Source organism: Acipenser ruthenus, chromosome 2, assembly GCF_902713425.1.
Source record: "Acipenser ruthenus chromosome 2, fAciRut3.2 maternal haplotype, whole genome shotgun sequence".
NCBI classification, from domain to species: domain Eukaryota; kingdom Metazoa; phylum Chordata; class Actinopteri; order Acipenseriformes; family Acipenseridae; genus Acipenser; species Acipenser ruthenus.
Window position 1 is genome coordinate 103,702,186 of NC_081190.1, and position 14,267 is coordinate 103,716,452.

Genomic DNA, 14,267 nt, shown 5'->3' on the forward strand with positions numbered 1-14,267 from the left:
TATTCTGACCAACACGGTAAAAGCTTTCAAACGCGTTTGAAAGCTTAATATTGAAAGGAAAGAATACGGGAATTTGTCATTCACGCTGTTTGAAGCTTTTTCTTTATTGATGCTGCCAACATGCAATCTGTTTTGTTTTATTGCCTGTTGTGTAAAAAGCAAATGTTGTCTTGTTTATTATCTAGAACGTATCCAACATCATAGCCACATACCACAGGCAAATTGCTTTAAGTCTGAAAATAAGAAAGATTAGCAGTATAAAAATAAATATGCTGGTTCACAAAATATCCCATTCTACCACTTTCTTTAAAAACATGTTCAGATTTCTAAGATAACCAGCAGGTAGTAGGAATGGAAAAGAAAACCTATAAATAAACACTTTGCTAGAATGGAATTGGACCAAAATACTATAGATGGTTTCTTTATGAAGTGCCAATGATTTATATATATATATATATATATATATATATATATATATATATATATATATATATATATAAATGCATTTTTTACATTACCTTAACTATCTCTTTAAATGGTCGCTAATATGTTTTCCTTTCCCACAATCCCATTCAGAGATCAACCAAAACACCTCTACAGTGTAATTCATGCGGCTGATCTGAATTATGCTGTAATTGGGTGACCCAGCATCCAAAATAAAGGCTGATTGAACTCGTATAGCAGTAGTTTGTGCTACAGAAAAGTTCAAACTTGGGTTGGCATCAAGAAAACAAAGCATCTTAACCCATAAAAGACAAGGCTTTTTGGTCTGTTATCAGAATTCTGCCAGCAATAACAATGTAATACAATAGCATAAAAATATGACAAAACAACACAGCAGCTACTCTAAATATAACATTCCAAAGCAACAGAATAGTTTAGAATGTGAGCAAACATTATATATATATACACAGTATATATATATACAGTATATATATATATATATATATATATATATATATATATATATATATATGTATATATATATATATATATATATATATATATATATATATATATATATATATATGTATATATATATATATATATATATAAGTAAACAGAGATTTGCATTTACATAGTTAGGCATTGCTAGTTGCAAGAGCCTCATGTTGCCAAGCAGGAGGCTATGGAGGCTTGTGAGACAGAATGTCAAAAGGAAAAGCAACACCAGTGATATAGTCTCAATCAAATCATTGTTTGCAAGGGACTAATGTCTAAATAATGTGCATTTTCTTTATTCTTGGTTATTTTCGAAGAAGTTCTGAAGTACTTAACGGGGAGCCATCTGCAGAATCTCATCTCTGCAGTTTTAGGAGATTTTTTTCACATTTTCAGTTGATAAAGCCTTACCCTGTCCTCGGGTTCTATTATGTTCAGTTGTAAAGTCTAGTTCTAATCTCAAAGGCGTTCTGTTTTACAAAATGAAGAAGGTTAAGTCGCAACGGTTAGCATGAAATTTCATCATAATACATTAAAAAGGAATGTGTTTTCCAGCTTGCAGTGCTGGGCATTATTTTACGTTTTGGTATTACCTAACATTTAGCTGCAAGGAAATAAATCACAGAGCTCCTTGTCAGCTTTTGTTATTCCTCATAATCTTTATATGTATGATACTTAGTATTGGCTATTGAGTTACATCCAGCAGTGATGTCTCAATGTATCTATTAACCAGGAGCGATTGTCTGAGGAAGTGTAAAACAAGTCATTGCACAGCTTACTCAGGTTGGATTTCTATCAAGCACATTACTTCTCATACCCTTTCTTCATATGTCTAACAGATTTATCATCCAACGCTATGAGAATGGGGGAAAAAAACAGCCAAAAAAGGATCATGGTTATCTGGTCTTTATCAATTTGAAATATGGTGTCTGGGTGTGCTTTCATCCCTAATTCCATATATCTCATTTGGTAATATACTTTTTTTTTTTATTATTCTCACAAATATTGAACTTGATACTGTTTGCTTTTCATATATATGCATGCATTTTATTATTCTTGAAACCCTCCAGCAAAAATGCATACTTCAGTTCCGCTGCATGTAAAAAGGCTTGTGATAAACTGACAGTTGAATTACATGCAACATAGTGAGTTTTTGTTGGAAATGTCTCAAGTTGAAATGGCACCCCGGTTTTTAACAGGATAATATGACAGATGGGGCAGATTGAGATAAGACCACACAATACATCTTCAGTCCCCTTTCAACAAACACAGAGACAGCTCCTTTTCAGACCACAATTGCGGGCACATTTTATTCCATCTTGGAAGAATGAAGAAATATTTTCATGATTTTTATCTATCTGTAATTAAATTTTGGGAACAATATAGGTATTTGTTTGACTTTTGTTACTTCGTTTATTTTTTACCTTTTTGACAGCGTATACATGCTTAAACTCCAAGTATGTATGAAATGTCTGTTACAAAGGCATTTATCATGAGTATATTATTTCACGGCCAAGTTTGCAGAAATACTCACATTATCAAAGGGTTTATAGGACCATGCATGAACTAACAGTAAAAACAGAATTAGGAAAGGTTAAGGGGAAAACAATAAATATCCCTTACACCAACTAGTCTTTTCTTTAGCATTACTGTCTTACAAAGCCGATTTAAACAAATATGTTGTGCTTTAAAAACACTACAGCAGAAATGAATTAATACAATTACATGATAAATTATAGGACACTATAGTTAATAGTTGAAAAAAAGGATCAGGGAGATTTAAGGTATTCTCAGAATACACATAGTCCTTGATGTCCTATTTGCAGTCACAGACACTGATGCACCAACTAGCCTGGCACTAAAAACAATCAGCTCTACCCATGTTGTAAACATCTGCATGGCAGATTTCAGCTCAGGGTCTTTGGTACAGTGTACAGGGTTTTGACCATGTAAAGTGTGTTAGATTAAGAAAAGTACACATTCTTTTAATAAATATCAGGAAAAACACTTTCTTCAACGGAAGTTAATAGAAACCACTTTCAGAGAGAAATGTAGCCAATGAATTTCTCAGACTGGGCTGAGTGGGCAGGGGCTAAGAGCACTGAAGCTGGGAATAATGTTACAACCAGCCTTAACCTACAGTACTGTAGGGGTTCATGTCTAACTTGCTAAACACACGCCTCTCTAGATCATAATTGTGCCTTGTCTTATATGTCTTATATGATCACCATGGTACTGAAAGTTATTACAACATATTTTAATATTACAAGACCCCGATTGCATTACTAGTTTAAGATGTCACTAACTAAAGTCATTCTGAGTATTGAGTTATATCAGTGGTGTCACCACCATGCGCTATGGCTGAAATTGCCTTTAAAGAACCCATGACTGTCTCACTAGCAACCCATTAGATATTGCATATATTCTTCAACAACATTAAGAAAAAAATGTACAGTTAATAGAAATAAGAAAGTTACACAGAATATAAGAAAGTTTCATCATGGGCTAAAAGACATGTTGTTGCTCTGTTCAGTCACTCAAAGCCCTCGCATTGGCTGAATAAATACATGTTTTTAAACCTCTGTCCCCCTTAGTATATTTCAGCACCTTCACTGATTGTGATGTCACACAGAGTGGCCGATATCCAGTATTTGGTGCTAGTTCTGTGACAAAACAAAACCTGAAAAGAAAGAAAAATACAATAAAGTGGCTATATATATATATATATATATATATATATATATATATATATATATATATATATATATACACACACACACACATACATATATATAGCCCTAATTATCATTTGAAAATAATGAGAATTTACATTTAACAGAAAATGGAAATATCACTTTAGGAATTACAAAATAAAGTTTATGAAGAATATTCTAGTGCTCAGCATATATATTTCCTCATTGTAATCATCTACCCTGAAGGGCAGAAATAAAGGTAATTGAAAATGGTCTAAGTAGAGCACTGAAAACTCTGCAGGGCATTTAAACAATTATCTTGGAATTTTTCATTGGAAGTGATGAAGGATGATGACAATATTCATGTTATCTTCCCTTCCTGATCTCTGATATTCAATACGTGCACTCTCTCAGAACAAAAATTATATAAATCTCCATAATGAACCAATAATGACAAGAGACAGATTTGACAGTTGAAATTACTTTTCTGAACAATAAGATTAAAGCTGGTGAAAATGGATAAAGACAGAAATGCTGGCACAAGCTTATGCTACCGTTTCATCACCATCGAGATTTTAGCACTGTGGGTCTGTTTCCAGATCAACAGTTGAATCATAGGGGAGCCACAATCAAGTTTTTCCACTTAAATGAAGTATTTGAAGAAAACAACAACAACCTAGCATAATTTCATGAATATCAATTTAATTCACCAAGCCAATCTTTAAATAATGCTTTGGAATTTGGGTCCATATTCTCATTACAGATAAGGTCCTTTTAATACATTTCCCTAAGAGAGAGACAGATAGACACATGCATCTGGTATGCATTGTAAATAATTACATTTGAACCTTCTCTGAAGTATTTTGAAAAGTTTCGCCTTATTTGTAGAATTTCTAAACATTTTTATTGTAAGGCCATGGTATCATTGTTGACCATGAAGCATCATAGTCAACAATGATACCAAATGTCTGAGATAAACTACTGAATCCGTCTTTATGTCCAGTCAACTGGTGTGGCATGGTTGGATGGAAAAGTAGGCTACGTCTCATTGCCTGACAATACATCTCATCCCCAATATGAAGTGTCAGTCCCCCATCATGGGCGAGGAGGATTTCGGTCCCTTATTTAATGAGGGTCATATTTAAAGGATCTGTATATTATGCTCAATTAAGCTGAGGCAAAAACAAACTAACTTTTAACCAAACCTGTTGTTAAAGATTTGTTTCTGGAACACTCTGTTCTCTTTTGCCTATTAATACTGTAGTCAGGGTTGGAGCGTTTCTACCAATCAGCTCTTAAACATTATTAGCAATGTGGTTTGTTCACGTGCTCTAAAAATAAATAATTAATTAAATAAATAAATAAATCAAAAACAGATTGTGATTGCAATTGTAGTTCAAGAAAATACAACACTATCATATTTGCTTGTGATTTTATTTTACCTTTTTTTATTTTGCTTGTATTCTGAATTTAGAATACAAATTACAAAGGAATAACAGTATCTGGTATCAAACCGCATATCTTTCTATTCTATTTCTTTTGATTGCAATAGATTTCAGATGAAGATCAACACTTTGAAATAGAGCCAATGGCCAGAGGCCCAGCAGTTGCCTGTAAACAGTCTAAAAAGAAAGAAAAGAGGTCACTGGTAACATTTCGAACATCAATGCTGATCAAAGCACAGGAGGTGAAGTCTAGACATTCTAGGTGTGGAGCAGCAAATGGAATTCATTAGGACCATTCTCCTCTGGTGCCATTGTTCAAGCCTGCTCTTCTTCATGCCAGTCTGTGACTGATTTTAAACAAGATGCCCAAGCGCCTGTGGCAATGGGATATGGCTTACAAGACATTGCTTATTCTGGCAACCCAGGCTCTCTGCCGATCATACTAGTTCAAATTGACACATTCATTAGCCTCGAAGGGGCTTTGAAACAAATACTTCAGCCAGCTCTTAAACTTCTTTGAATGACATGATTTTGAAAATAAGTTATTCATCTTTAAAAAACAACATAGTGAAATATTTGGCTGTATCGTATGACACATTTTGGCACAATGGAACTTGTTCACCTCATTTTTTGGCTACCTATAGTATTTCAATATAACAATATATGCATACGATTTTTAAACATAAGGGCAAACTGATAACTTAAACAGATTGTGTTTAAGCATGCCTTAAGAAAGGTTTTCATCCATATTTCTAGTAAATAATAGTTACTAGAAATAATATTTTTTTTATTCTACTTTGTTCCCCACATCTTTTATAAACTAAGCAAAAGACTGTGTGTGTTATATCCATCAGTTACATTAATTTGGTTTCTTAATTTAGTCACAGCAAAAAAAAAGAATTAATAATACAAAAATATTCAAAGCTGTATTGTTTAAACAAGCGTCCCACAATATATATACTGGACTCTTCCCCGGAGGGTCGTAGGTTCAATCCCAGGTGGGGGGCACTGCTGCTGTACCCAAGTGTATAAATGGGTAATTGTATGAAAAAAATAATGTGTAAAAAATAATGTAATTGTATGGAAAAATAATGTGATAACTTGTAACAATTGTAAGTCACCCTGGATAAGGGCGTCTTCTAAGAAATAAATAATAATAATAATAATAATAATAATAATAATAATAATAATATTTTTTGAAGCTATTTTTTACTTCAAAGTTATCTGAAACTACAACTTGCAATTTGTTGCTTTATATGTTTTTAGAAATACATTGACACAAGGCCAAAGTTTATTCCACCATTGGCTATGCATTAATAAAACTGAGAATTTTAAGAATTATCTTTTTTTTTTTTTGAGAGGTGAAGGGTGGAGAATATTACCATTATTATTCGTATTATTTAATCTTTTTGTGATTAATAAACACAGTATATACTTGTATAATTACACTAGCGAATTTGATCTGAATTTCATATTCTTAACACTGTCCATATTAAAACTCACATGAGCATGCATGGATTGAGACACTAACCTTAGATGAAAGAAGCCGGTCTGAATCATCTTTTGTGCTTATTATCTTTTCATTGATAAAGTTACATCCATATATTACAATAATATGGAATATATATTTATTGATAGTATGCAGGTCAGTGAAAAACTATTTCCAGGACTCTAATACACCTTTTACAAAACAATTCATGTCAACTTGTAAATAAATATTAGTTGCCTAATTGACCACACTGAGTGCCCAAGTAACCGTTCTTTGCTATCTCCATTATAGTATCCCAAGAACTACTTCCTGAACTCTCTTCTGATGTTAGCTGCATGAAGGACCACCATGACAGTTCATGCCAAAACTCCCACATTAGCTGCGACACTTTTTCACAGACCTAGGCCCGGAGTAACAATTAGTTCTAATTGCTGAATGGTTGAGGGCTTTGAAGGCCCTGAGTTCCTCCCAAGGCTGTGGGACTGATGCATTCAATGACTTCTTTGACCTGTCATTGGCAATTGAGAGTAGATTAATATTTACTAAGCAGAGATCTACATGGGCAGAGTAACTAAAAGATGAAACAGTGTTAAAAAAAAAAAAAGTTACTTTTTAAACAATGAAATACTTCTGGATTGTGTATTTGTTAGTGGCTAATTATTCTCTGTGAATGAGAAATACAAATATGTATTGTGTTAAAATTGGGGTTGATACTAGGATTTGAGTAACACATGAAACGGCACATTTTTCACTATTTTAAAATAATCATGATCGTGACACGTTTCAAATATTCTTACTTGCTGGCACTGTGAATGAAGAAGTCAATAATATGTCATGCTTTTTTAATTAAAACAATTCAAAGATTTTTTATTGTAACATGGTTAGAGAAATAATTTAAGAAATATTTCAGACAAACACAGGCATGTTCCAGCAATATAATTTACATATGCTGAACCTTGGCTTGGGTGGAAATTATTATAACACACACAAAAAAAAAAAAACGTAATTCATGGGCCATTCAAATCTTTAAAAGTTACAAGTTGTGACTTTCAGGCTCAAAATAATTCAATCATTCACACATGAAATAAATTACGCTGGAAGTAACTGGAAGTATACAAACACTTTCTTTGAACTGCTGAACACAAATTGATTCAAGGTGATGAATTTGTAATTAGTTATGATTGATGCAGCTGAAGTTGTGAAAAGACAGCCCTGTGTCAAGTGCACTATCCTTGGGCACAAACATGTTTAATTTTATCCATGATAATTTTTGTACCTTTTAGACAGGAATAAAGAAAATAAAGTCAACTGCTATGTTTAACTTATATTGAAACAGATGCTGGTTCATTAAATGTTCAAAGAAGGGGAAGTGTTAGAATATAGCTTTTGGCTACTTGAGCCCTATAGGTGGCTAAAGGGGAGATCCTATGTTAAACGATTACAATAATGAATAGGTGAATAATGACTTAAGAAGTTGGTTCCCAGCTTTAGTCTAAAGGACTGTGAAGTAAAACAGAAACATGTGGTGAAATATTACAATTTCAAAGCAATGAATATCACTAACACTCTCAAGTTTTCTTTTGGCTCCCATTGAAGTAAATCATAAACATGCCTCATTACACAATAATGTACATCTGTGTAGCTCTGGATCTAACTTAAGTCTTTTTATCTTTAAAAAAAAAAATAAGAAAAGAAAACTATAAGACGTGTCTGTGCACCAGGATTCTTTACAAAGACTTTCTGAACAATAAAAAATAGCTTTTTTCTTTCTTGTTGTCATACTTCTGTATTCTATAAGATTTAAGCAGAACACAGGGAGGGATATGTGTTTACCAGAAGAATACATTGGGGTCATTGAATTTAATTTCTGAGTTGCCCATTTCAAGTTCTGTAACTTCAATGGGTGTTTATCTGGTTTTATGGATTCCCTCAATAGTCTTTTGGGGCAAAAAGAAACCAGGTTAAAAAAAAAACAAAGATCTATTTCCAAGTACAGTTCCACTGTGTTTCTGTTTTCAGGTGTGTACTCATTGGCCAAAAGTTAAGATCTTTCTTTTCTGATTATTATTGAACATTAACATCTTAAAACATTTGTAACGCATACTATATAACACAAATCTATAATCCATATAACACAAAATTGTATTAATACATTATTGCGCCTTCTCTCTTATTTGATAAAAAAAAATAAAATAAATATTGGTTCTCCATTACTTAAAGTTTTTATATCTCAGCGTTTCAAAAAAGTTTATGATGATTTTGACCCTTTTCCTGTTTTGAGCGCTGCGAGTTCACTCAATCTCCCCTGAGAATCTTTTACTAACCATTCTTGCTGAGATTTGAAAGAACCCAGAGAGAAAAGGAGGGCAATCACAGGAACAGCCCGCTGATCAAGAATGGTGTTCAGAACTGGGTTTGTGGCAGCGAAAGCATTTCTTAATTGAGATTTCTAATGCACCAACCATGGGTTTCATATACATTTTCACGATTTACTTCTTGGTGAAATCAACAACATTAACAAAGAAAGGGCTACATCAAAGAAAGTATATTCCATCATTACAGTGAAATAGAAATCAATATAAATCACAATGGTGAATTAGAAAATTTAGAAACATGGAAATACAGTAACCAGTTAGAACATGTTAGGAGTTTTGTAAGTCGTTAGTAAAAAAAAAAAAAAAAATAAGGAGGGGGGAAGATAGGGTACAGATAGCAGTCTACATTTTACTATGAGCTTAATTAGATGCACCTGGGGTTGTGATCTCTATGGTTTGGGTAATTAAGCTCAGGTGTGTCTAATTTATTTAATTGCACAACCTGGAAGGGATCAATATGTATGGGAGCCTTATTTCTTTTCAACCCCTGAAGTATAGAAATGGTGAGATTCTAATATAAAAAGACACTCAGAAGCCATTACCAGAACTATGCCTGATCTCTACATAAAGCACAGAGAGAAAAATAATAATATAAATAAAATATACTGATCTAATGTCAGTATCCTGCTCATTGAAGAATATGATTTTAAATGGACAGGAGTCAACCACTTTAAGCCCCTAAATAATTTATGTAAGGTTATAGGGATGAATACTTTACCGACTGTATTACCAAAAATCACAAAGAAGTAGAACTCAAATCAATGTCTTCTTAGTAAGAATGTGTTTGTTCATATTTATTTCAGACCCATTTAAAATTAAATTCACCCTATGTATTCTCAGAACAATTGATTCTGACTTAGCTGTATATGTACTATGTGTTATAAGCAGCTGTTCTTAACATTATTCCTCCCACATAAAAACACATCATAAAAATCTTACGACAACACACACCTTGTACATGGTTGTTTAAAAAAGGTCCTTTTCTAATGGGGATTTTAAAAATCAATTTGTGTTATGTAAATAATAACGCTAATCACCAGAAACATTTGCCATTCACATCAATTCTTAACACAGTATCCTGGATGTTTTCCACCCCTTTGTTCCCTCTGTACTCTACATCGTTAGCATTTGGTATGACTTACTCCCTAAATAAACCCAATAAATAAAAATAATAAATACAATCTGATCTCACAATCTGAGGTCATCTTTTCATCCAATCCATGTTGCCATGGGGACGATCAGATTCATGTTATATGCATGCATGGGCTTTAGTACTGAAGCATTGAAGAGCACATGTTAATTTTATATTTTTAATGTAGAACTTTTTAGTATAAACTGTACTATAAGTGGCAGACAGCACTTAAAGAACACTCACTGGAGTGGCAATAAAACCCCTATGTTAATATACCACCGTTTTTATCCTGCACAGTGATTTTCCACCTTACAAAATAATTATGGTGTTAAAATACAGTACCTATAATTTTTTAAAGGAAGTGTGGGAGTTTTTTTGTTCACTTTTCCTTTTTTTTACATACATTTCTTTGTATGTTTGCTATTTTTATAAGATGCAAATTTTACCTTACGGTTGGACAGGAGGCCTGGGATCCAGAAAAGGCAATTTTTGACTAATATTTTTCACAGCACAGGCTACTTATATTGTAACCATGGGATATCTGCCAAGGGAGGCTCAAGGATGACTGTGAATTTCTGTGAATATGGAGTGCCATCTCATTTAATAAATAACGAAGTTAGAGTGAAACAGTCTAGTCATATACTTTGTTTATCTGCTGCTGATGAACAAAGCACAGTATACTAAAATGATGTCAGCCTTCATGTTCAGTATCTCATAAACTATGTATGCCATTGTCACACAGTGCCATGCGAGGTGACATACATACATACATACATACATACATACATACTATTTACATATTGGATTATCTGTTCTACTCAAGTCAAAAACAGAGGCTTGTTTATAAGAAACATAAAGTGGGTGTTGTCAGTAAACAACAAAGCTTACAGAAACACCTATGCAAAAGACGGGCACAAGGACAGAATGTATCAACCAAAACCAAAGGATCGCAAGACCCAATACTTTAAAAACTGTTTTGAAGAATGTTTAGTAAATGACTTGGTTAAATGGTTGTAAACTGAGAATAAACTTTGAACCCTCTCTAAAACAGTTGAAAGGGGTTTTGTGAACTGCAAACTTGATTGTGAACTGAGCTTGATTGAATTTATCAAAGACAATTCTTAATAAAACAGCCCTTCAAACAGTTGTTTGTGTTTTCTGAATCATGGCCTTTGATATATACAAATAAATGCCTGCAAGTCATTTCTTTTTTCGTCAGAAAATTAATGAGATGTATGTACAGTATGATGTGTGTGCCTGTGCTACTGCATCTCCATTTAACACATTATGATCATTCTCTTTATCCAAACCTAGAACATCATGTTCCTGCACATGAACAATTTTGGTAACACTTTATTTTTCGTGACATAAATGAATATGCATTTCCCCTTTTCTGAAGTTCAACTACTTAATTAACGATAGACTATAACTCACCTTGAAACACAAATTTAACAGACTGTGGCTATGACGCCGACAATACAGAGACTTCCTAGATAATTAAATATTTGTAGTTATGGGAATTTTTTAGACTTTAATATACTTGTGGTCACGAAAGAGTTGTATATAGTAAACTGTGGTAAAATACACCCCTGAATGAGGGTAAATGACTAATGGGGTTTCATTTATTTTTTTTTAATTTTTTTTTTTAAATCCGTGTCGTCCGAATTTTACCCGCACGCTAGATAATCGTAAATCAGCATTTTATATGTGAAGTGTTCTAAATAAATGTACATTCTGCATGACAAAATGCACAATTTTAAATGAAGTTTAGAAATTATACACAAACTAGATATTTATATTATTTTTTATTTCCATTTGGCTGGTGCGAGAGCTGTCTCCTGTACACTAGTTTCCATAATAGCGAATTATGCTTCCATTTATTTTTCTTGATCTTGTTAACATGCATTTTGATTAATGAGCAAGTCATTGAGAATACCTGTCAAGATCTCAGGACAGTTGACCAGGAGATTTTGTGTCACGGATAAAGTGAGTAACGCTTCATGGGGGGAGGGTGTGGGAGGGGGTTAACCCACTCCTGAAGGAGGGTCTGTATTCTTTTTTAAATATAGAGGCTCAGCGATGCATTCTGGTGACTTTTGAGATGAAAATTGGCAACTGATGGTGTTGAATCATGGCTGTGTTCTGTGGTGCATGTTATAACCTACAAATAACACTTCATGCTGTCCTGAAGCCACAAACAGCTTCATACTGTGGTTCTCCTCCTGTGACTTCTTGTTGGAAAGATGCATTTTGTATTCTTAACGTCGTTCTTTCAACCTGCTGCACAACTCAAGGATATTTTGCACAGAGTACGAAGAAAGGAATAAATGCCCTTGTCACTTTTGTGAATGTAATTATACTCGTTTCTCCAATCTTTATTAAATTTTGAAGCATGTTTAATCTTCTTCACTAAGCGAATGGGAGACTGACAACGCTTCGCCATTTTGGCATTTTGGATATTCGCGCCTAACACTATAGCAAAATGCTTTGTTCATACAAACTAAACATCCACATTCAGTGTCACATGGAGGCAGGTAGAGATAGACCGGACACCAGATGGCGTGTGAGGGAACCAATCTAAGGTAGAGCATGGTCAACTGGGTGGGGGGCAATATTAAGCGGCTCCCAGCCAGCAGATTTGTCATGACCGGGAGATGGGTCCTGAAAACGGGAGGGTCCTGGTCAAAACAGGAGACTTGGCAGGTATGGTTGAGACAGGAAGTGATGTATGTGACTTGCGACAATTACGTTTTTTAACGAGAAATATGTTCATTAATGACTTCATCGACTCAATTTCAAAGCATTAATGGATTGATTTAATTAACACATTTCATTTGAAAATCACTTGCTACTAAAGGTCTTGTTACTATACCACGAGTTCAATACAATAACACTGGTGTTTGAAAATCTTGCCTTAAGTGTTTTGTATAGAAATGCCTACCAGTGCAAAGCTGACACATGTGACAAATAGCATGAAAATGGAATGTATTTTACTGTGACCATCTACAGTTTGGAAGATTTTTTGGTCACTTTAATCTTGAAATAATTCAAGTGTAGATCCCCAGGGTAAAAGGTCAGTGCATTAAGGCTGCACATTAATTCAGGTCAAAAATTTTGGCCACAGCAATTAATTAAGCTTCAGTTTTGTGCTTTTGGGACTGTACATATTTTTTATAATCTCAGATGTAAATATTTTAAAAGGCTCGGCAAACCATTTTCGCTGTCAAAGCTTTAAAATTTTATTTTTCAGAAAGCAGCTTTCTGCATCAGACTAATGATTAAAAACAATAAAGGCTAGAATACCACAGATACAAGCTTACTAGTTTGACACACAATCAAATATTTTTTTAGGTAATTAGCTTTTGCTCAGTCCTGTCATTTCCATAAGTGCAGTTATTCTTTAAAAAAAAAATGAACAAGAAAAACAAGAGCTCAGGCAGTACATGAGGTCATTGCTTGCTGAGGCCTAGATTACTGCACCAAAGGAGACCTGAGAAGCATGTATTGATCCAGTCTGACAGTTCCTGCCACATTAAGCCTCGCTGTGGCTGCTATTCAAAGGCTTAAATAAATATGTTCCACTATCTCTTAAAGAGCATCAGAATTGCTTCACACTGTATAGTATTTATTGTCACATAATTAGCTTAATGCAACTCAATAGCAAGTCCCTTTAGACTGCTAATACTAGTTTAAAGGTCATATACAGAAGATTTCAGCTCATGCACATTCATTTTGTACACCTTATGTGTATTTAACAATTTGCTGTTTAAATGGCCATTTACTAGTCTTACCTCCCTAGTACTGTTAACGATAAAATAGCCTGAGAATTAACTTGAACCTAAATGGGTTAGATATTATCTTGATCCAGCTGATGAGCTATTTATGCCTGCTCTGGCCCATACCTAGGGATTATAAATGTTTGACAGTCTGTGTGCACAAGTATAAAGCAAGCGCTCGAGTGAGAACGGAAGTATGACAGAAGCAGAAGCTCCCCACAGTGTGGAATACACAGCTCCGGAATGATTATCCAAACAGAGCAGTTATTATTGAGAGTCAGTATCAAGCGTTAATAGTTTAATTGTCTGCATAAACTGCTGAACTGGAAAAAATCCATTGCATGGAAACATCTCATATCTGCTGCAATTCAGAAATTATCTGAGTATTTGATGCCTTAATATCAGTTATATCATG